Raw genomic sequence first — 8,529 nt, 5'->3', positions numbered from 1 at the left:
AATGGAATGCATTCATTTAATTCATTTCATGTACGTTCGAGAGATACACACAAACATAGCCAGCATAGTGATTTTCCTTTTCTTTTCAGACTTAGAAAGTGTGGAAGTAGTAGAAGTGTTTTATTTAGTAGTAGAAAAACAACATGTGTATTGAAAGCGAGAAGGACCCTGCTGGAGCTCGTTCCAGAGGCCAAGAAGGAGAGCCTTGAGTTTGAGCTTCCCGAATATGATCCATCCAAGCAGTTGCCGATGGACTTGGTGGTTGTTGGGGGTGGCCCTGCAGGGCTTGCTGTTGCCCAACAGGTCTCAGAAGCAGAAATTTCAGTGTGTTGCATAGACCCATCTCCACAGAGCATTTGGCCCAACAATTATGGCATGTGGGTGGATGAATTTGAGGCCATGGACCTCCTAGATTGCCTGGATACAACATGGTCAGGTGCTGTTGCTTATATGGATGATAAGACCAAGAAATTTTTAGACAGGCCCTATGGTAGAGTCAATAGAAGGCTGCTGAAACCAAATATGATGAGGAAGTGCATATCCAATGGTGTTCAGTTTCACCAAGCCAAAGTTAGAAATGTGATCCATGAGGCTTCACGGACTCTTGTTTCGTGTAGTGATGGGGTTACACTACAAGCATCTGTGGGGCTGGATGCCACGGGATTTTCGCGCTGTTTGGTTGAGTACGACAAGCCCTATGATCCTGGGTATCAGGTGGCATATGGGATCTTGGCGGAACTTGATGGTCATCCATTTGATGTGGACAAAATGGTCTTTATGGACTACAAAGATTCTCATCTTAGCAATGAAGTGGTGCTCAGGAGCAACAACAAGAAGATTCCTACTTTTTTATATGCAATGCCCTTCTCACCGACTAGAATTTTCTTGAAGGAGACAACTCTTGTTGCAAGGCCTGGTGTTTCTGTGGAGGAGATCCAGAAAAGGATGGTGGCTAGATTGAAGCATCTGCGGATTTAGGTGAAGATCATAGAAGAGGATGAAATATGTGTTACCCCCATGGGAGGTCCATTGCCTGTGATTCCTCAAAGAATATTGGGAATAGGAGGAACTGCAAGAATGGTGCATCCATCAACTGGATACATGCTGGCGAGAACTTTGGCTGCAACTCCGGTTTTAGCCAGCTCAATTGTTAAATGTCTTGGGTCTGGAAAAAGAATTACTGGCGACAAACTATCAGCCGAGGTTTGGAAGGATTTGTGGCCCATGGATAGGAGACAGCAGAGAGAATTCTTCTGCCTTGGAATGGATATTCTGCTGAAGTTGGATTTGGAAGGGACGAGGAGATTCTTCAATGTCTTCTTTGACTTGGAACCCTCTTATTGGCATGGTTTTCTGTCCTCGAGGTTGTTTCTCCCTGACCTTGCTGTCATCGGGCTGGCTTTCTTTGCCCATGCCTCAAACACATCCAGGATAGAGATCATGACAAAGGGTACTTTACCTCTATTAAAGATGATTAATAATTTGGTGAGGGAGAGGGAATAGGATGATTTGGCTCGATCAGCAAAGGGCTCTAGTTTTATCTCGTAAAAAATGGAAACTACTTCGCAGCATAAGCCGAAACAGTAGGCAGATTAGCGAGTTTCTTTATGTTAGTTTACACTGGAAATCTGGTACGTAAAGTATAATATAACGATACAAATAGTGGATGGAGCAACCAACATGGTGGCTTCAGTTGCTCCTGCAGATTGTAATCTGAACAATAACTTTGTGTTGAAATAATCATTGCTCTCCATTTTTTAACTGCATTTAATCTTCAAGAACAAGGTTCTATTATTTAATTTAATGTTTAAGAACAGGGTTTTCTTTTGTTGGTAATTATTGGGGTGCACTTAATATAGCCATTTAATATAGTGGTTACCTATTAATATTTTTAATAAATTAATGAAATAATATCATTATTTAAATATTTTTTTAAAAACTAGCAGTTTAATATAGCCGTTATTTAATAATATTTGTTTTTAATAAATTAATATTATAATTGAAACATTATTGTTCAAATATAGTCGTTACTTGAAATTATGTTTCTACATTGCTCTCTATTTAAGCTTTTTCCATGGTCTGCTTCTTCATCTGGTCTTGATGATGAACCACCCTTGTTGGTTCAAAACGTGTCGGCCAAAAAAAATTCTCCCATGTGATTTCTACCGAAAGACTTTGTTTAATATAGGCTTTGTTAATTTAAGAAGAAGAAAAATATAAATATAAAATAATGCTTATGCTTTGAAAATAAGAAGAAGATGAACATAATGTGTACGTGATGATCTATATATGAAAAAATAAGACACATTGCATCATGGAAATTTGAGTAGTTCACATAAATTGTAGAGTTTGTTAACACAAAAAATATGTAGCTATATTAAAAATGTTTTAGAACACTACTAAAAATAAATAAATATGGCAAGTTGAGACATCTTTGAAATAAAAAGATATCAACATTCTAAATATTATTTAATGCATCTTTTGATTCTATAAATTGTATAAGGTTTCTATAGATATAAAGAAATCATGAAATGTACTCAAATATTGAAAGACATAATTTAGTTGAAATTCATGAAATGGAAGAAAGTGTGAAAATGTCCATTATAGATTGTGGAAATAGGGAGTGAGGGATTAATAATTAAAATGACTGAAATGAACTTTTAACTATTGAGAATAATACTTGATCAAATGTATCAATTATCGAGAAGAATAGTTTATCATTTATATTTGAGGTTGGATTATTCTTTTAAATTTCTCAATATTAATACAATCTATAATTATATTTATACTAGCCTAGATCCATCTTAACTCTAAATCTACCAAGGGTTGAGAGGGATCAAATCTCTTTTCACTCTAAAAGAGGTTTGCATCTCAAGAGATTTGATCTTTGGTAGATCAAGAGTTAAGATGGATCTAGGTTGGTTTTATTGGAGGCTGGAAAACTTATTATGAGCTTGAAAACAATTGCAAATGAGCCGATCTTTGGATTTCGAATATAAAAGGGTTCCTCTTTGAGACTCTCGTCACCCATATTATTTTATATGGATGTGAGGTTTGGGGTTGTAGTATATCCAGAGAGTCTTGGAGGAAGATCGAGATGATTCAAAAGAAATTTATAACCTACAACCTTAAGATTAAAGGAAATATTCCCTATCCTATCCTCTTGATCAAAGCTAGCCTTTCCCTCATTGAAAGCATGGCTATGTTTAGGTATTTGATGTATAAGAAGAAGTTTTACAACATGGAAGCCAAGAGGTTCCCAAAATCTCTTCTAACTCTAGCAAAAATCCCCACATCTGTCTCAAGCATAGATGGCATAAGGATGCCCAATCTTGGCTCGACCATTGGGGGATAAAGGAGAAGATCATCTTAGGGAATAAGGATAGTATTAAAAATATTATTACCTCCAAATTTAAGGATAAATTATGGGATGATAAGGAGCTAGAGGGAAAAAGGAAGGTAAGATATTATAATGAGGTGATCAAATCCACCCTTGCTAACTAAAATTATATTTATGTCTTGACCAGTAATAAAAAGAAAATGAACATTGCAAAGATAATAACTAATTCTCATGAGCTTCATAGTTAAACAGGTCGTTGGTCTATTCCCAAAACACCATGGGATGAAAGAATGTGTCATCTTTGCTATACTAAGAGGGTTGAAGATGAAAAACACTCTCTTAGATTGTCCAGCTCTTACTCACATCCATTCTCATTTCCAAAACATTTTCCAAACTACCAACCTTCTTGACTTGTTAAGTCAACAAAACTATAGAGATCTTGGAGTGCTTCTTTCCCTTCTTTTTTATTATAGAAATAAATTATTAAAGAGTTGCAATTAATCTCTTACTTTCTTAAGGGTCGATACACTGCATTGGTCATAGTGGATGTGCATCATCATCATTAATTATATTTAATTATAACTAGCAATTGCACCACATGTTGCAAAGGAAACGCCATAAGGCGATAACATAGGAAAGAGTAGCATAGAAGAAAGAAGTTCTTAGTGGTCATTGTATCTTAACTTATCAAATAACATATTGGAAATGATTTATTGACTATTGTGACATGTTTGTCCTTTGGTAGTGCTAAGTTTGGATAAAATTATTATGAGAATGTTCATTTCTTCTACAATCATTTGCAATAAAACAAAGTACTCAGTAGCAAAAACCAAATTGGGCAAGATGAGTTCCTTTGCAACATGACCCTAAAGAAGAAGTGATTATGGCAAACTAAACAGTGACAATGTTGGCTACTCTCAACCTTCTTCCCTTACCTGAACACCATCAACAATGCATCGGTCACCAACATCAAAGGGATGCATAACGAACACAAACACAATTGCTTCAAAGACTATTTTGCAGGTATTCCCGAATATGAAGCCTACTAATACCAGTTGAGATGATACCAACAAAATGACATGGGATGTGGCAATCCCTAGAACAAGTAAAATGACAATTATCATGACTACAATGACAATCACATTGGTAATTTTAAATCTTGTATTAAAATATTTATAAGGTAAATATTGAAATATGTGTGTGTGTGTGTGTGTGCGTGTGTGAAAATTTTCCAGTCTAATTTGTGTAGAATCTGGTAGAAATTTCTTGGAATCAGGGAAAAATTTAAGGATGCAAAATTATCTTGAAGTTTAAAACCTTGGTGATTCTCACTAGTCCCGAATATGAAAACTATAAAATATGTATTGATGTATTTGTAAAATTATCCAAATTTATAATGATTTTATATATACTCTCTATATAATGTTGGCAATTTTTAGGGTACAATAATTTTATATTGTAAAATTTGGGCAAATCATTTTTATAAAAAATGGAATTTGGTGAATTTTGTTTTTGGAAAAATCGTGGAAAATTAGCCCACTTGCTAATATTAGCACCTAGAATTTTCCATGCTTGGAATCATAAGTTTGAGTTGTAAAATTTCCACAATCCTAGTGTCTTAGGGGTAGGGTGTTGAATCCATATATGTAGTTAAAAACTCATTTTAAACAACAAAATTAATATTTGGCCAAAAAAAATGATCAAATTCCAGCGAAAAACTCCAAAAAATAACATGTTTAGATAATACATTTTATAATACTTTTAATTAAAACTAACCAAATATATATGTTTTTGTAGTGTTTTGTAGGTTCACTGTCTCTAGACTTCTGCTCATTTGAAGAACCTCTTTTTCTCCATGTGTATCTTTTTTTTTTCTTTGGGTTAAGAACAGATACTCAGATAAAGAAGGCATGTAAAAGTTGTAGTGTTTGAATTTGCCACAATGTTTAGAGGTCTTTTATTATGGGCTCTTTGATACTAGCCTTTATGTTCCTGGTATTCTTAATTGATGGTTATTTGGTATATGATATTTTTAGTGAATTTATTTGTAGGTGATGCTAACACCTTATATATGTTGCATGCTATATTTTTCTATGGTGTTTTAGGAGTAATCTATCCATTGGTTTTCATAGAATAAATATTCTGAGTTGGTTCTCATATTCCTATTGCTTTTCTCTCCTAGTTGATATGCTTATCAATTAGTTGATGCCCATATGGGTAGGGCCTATCCTCTTTTCAGGACAGAGTCTCCCCCCATTTTTTGAGTGACCTTGTTGGATCCTTTTTGATGAGGTGATTTGAATTTTGGAGAGTGCCCTAGGTCACTGGCACTACTACAAGTGAAATTGTAAGCGGATGGATTGTGATGATGAAAAAAATTGTGAATGATGCAAACCTTCCAAAATAAACCTGGGGTTGTGTTCAATTAAGCTAATTTTTTTTTACTTTCAAAATAAAATATTTTCAAGGTGGTGGTTATGGCATTAGTTCTTTGCAATCAATGATCTTTTATTTTTAAATGACAATCTTTGGGTTCCATAGAGGTTCTTAGTTTTAAAAGAACTTTAAAAAATGCAATAAAATCTCATGATCATCAAAACATGCTTGGATACCTATGTAACAAAGTCATATTATTAAAAACATAGAACAAATTTCAAATCACAAAACTAAACATAGATGTGGAGGATAAAGGAGATAAAATATATTCACTTACTACTCCCTACACAAATACAAAGAATACAAATTTGCCCACACAAAGGGCATCCTTGCCTCAGACCATCCTCATAATGTCACAATATGCTTACATTCTTTCATAATGTTAATGCTTCATTTATAGCTATAATACAAGGATTGTTGCAAGTAGCCATGTTTAAAATTTTTACAGTAACCAACATGGGGAGTTATATTGTTCTAGTAATTGATCTTGGTTTCCAATTTCAGTCTTCCACATGTTCTAACCAGCTTTCTCTCCATAGTTGTATTCACAACTACATTTTGTAGTCGCAAACCACAAGTTGTAGTTCTCCTCTACAATAACTCCTGTTATTTTCTGTAGGCCCCCATAAACCTTCTTTCAAATCTTCATTTAGGAGTCTTCTTGTTTGCAAAATCCCTTTGTAAATTTCCAAGGAACTTGTGTATGTCATCAACCTAATCACAATACTAGAAGTCTACATCCTGCAATCTTAATAATTTTTGCAACATTGGTTTACAGGTCCAAAAAAAATTGCAATAGGACCGTGTAATTTTGTGGAACTCTCAGAGGAATTTCTTGTGTAGAAATAGATTTAAAGATTGAGAATGCAATTTTCTACTAGTCTCCTATGTGTCAATGCCAGAGTTCAACACAGAAACATTGCACTCCTTTAATTGAGTCTAGATTACTTATGAGTTTTCTTGTTTCCATAAAACAACATGCACTTATACAACAAATCTTCCCATCATATGATATCTTCTAATGAATTCCAATACTTGATTCCCAACTTCCCATGGAAATCCTCTTGATTAATTGCAATGTTGAGCTATACAATCTTTAGAGTTGACAACATTTTCTTGAATGACCTTACTCATACCCATGAACTACCCCTTGCTAAAATGTCTTCCATGGGTTCCTAGAACTCATTTCAACTGTCCCAACAAGACTTTTGAACACTTACAAATCTAGTCTAGACCATTTCTGAATTTCCAACAACATTTCTAGCAGCTCCATGTTATTTGCATTGAGGGCCATAAACACTGATAAAACTTGATAACAACACAACATTCCCATTTTATCTCACCCTCTACCTTGTTGCACATAACCTGCCAACTAAATCATCGATCAACATTTCTAGAATGTTCTCACTTGTCATATGGTTGTTAATCTCAATTTTTCCAAGGTTGAAATTCTCTCCTCTTCCAAGATAACAATTGTTAGCATTGTCCTAAACAATGAAAACTAACATACAACATCAAAACAAGCTTTGATATCGTTGTGTCAAATTAAGAGAATTGAACCATAAAAAGGACCAAACATTCAATTACATAAATAAATGTAAATGTGGAGGATAAATGAGTCAATTCCATTAGCTTAATGCTCCTTTCTCAAGTGCAAATAACAAATCTACTCATAGGGGCATCCTTGGCCACACCTATCAACTAAGTTTCATAGTTTGTCTACATCATTTTTTATAAAAAAATTCACATGGAACTCATTTAACAGTCCCAATAATTGTAATATAGGGGATAAAAATGAATGGTAGAGCATATAACCCCAAAATAGGGATGCAACGATTAGCTTTCCAAATTTTCAGATGTCAACATTGCAGTGGAATTTGATTTGTGGTTGAGCCAACAAACTTGATATGGATTACCTGGGGCAACAAATGGTACTGAATGTCAAGTTCCTCAAAAAAATTCTTCATCTCTAATACAAGATCAGATATTTGATTCAATTTCTCACCCATGTTCTGATGGTTTATGGTGTGTTGGGTATACAAGGCCATTTTCATTGTACTCAGGTTTTTTACATATAGCACCACAATGAATCAAAATGAATGGAGAACTTGTCCAATCTTGTAGCAATGTGTCAAGGTTTGATCCTCTAATTGGTCTTGGTGTGGCGATGCCATCGACTTGAAAGGACTAATCAATTTTTTTCCTTGTATTTTCATCTAAGAATGGTAAGGAAAGCCATGTAATAGTGTGGGGTATTCCATAAAATACCACTCATAATAATCTGCTGAAATGAAGACAATTTGAAGTCCCTCTTCTCTAATAACATTTTACATATTTCAGAAAAAACATGATGAAAAACATGCATGGAGGACACCAATGGGCAGAAAATTATATACCTACATATTTCCCTTCCATTTCTTCAACTTTCACTTGTATATTACATTGGATTCAATATAAGGATGCAATTTTCGAGAAAACTTCAAGTCTAATTCCATCGATCTCAAAGCTCTTAGAGCCATATTTTCTCCAGAAGTACCATGGATTAAGCTCTACTTTTAGCTTGGGGTGCATCCATGATTCTTGTCAAACAAGAAAGAATTGGATCGACCATGTTTTCTCAACACTGGAAGTTGATCGAAGATATGAATGGGGACTACCCTTATCTAAAATCCCAATTCAATGGTTAATCAAAGCTATGAAAATCTTGTCTTGGATTGAATATAAATAGACCAAAGTGACTCAATTTCTCCTAT

The 8,529-nt window shown here is 34.5% G+C and overlaps 1 pseudogene; it reads left to right on the top strand.

The window, feature by feature from the left end:
• The first annotated feature begins 333 nt into the window (after positions 1 to 333).
• LOC149199165 (lycopene beta cyclase, chloroplastic-like) lies at positions 334 to 1,713 on the top strand (annotated as a pseudogene).
• The last annotated feature ends 6,816 nt before the right edge of the window (positions 1,714 to 8,529 follow it).

The sequence above is a fragment of the Pinus tabuliformis genome, chromosome 2_1, assembly GCF_031772625.1.
Source record: "Pinus tabuliformis cultivar Carrire ecotype Pingquan chromosome 2_1, CPIR1, whole genome shotgun sequence".
Taxonomy (NCBI): domain Eukaryota; kingdom Viridiplantae; phylum Streptophyta; class Pinopsida; order Pinales; family Pinaceae; genus Pinus; species Pinus tabuliformis.
Note: the sequence above shows the minus strand (reverse complement) of the source record. Positions and strands in the feature narration are given on the sequence as shown.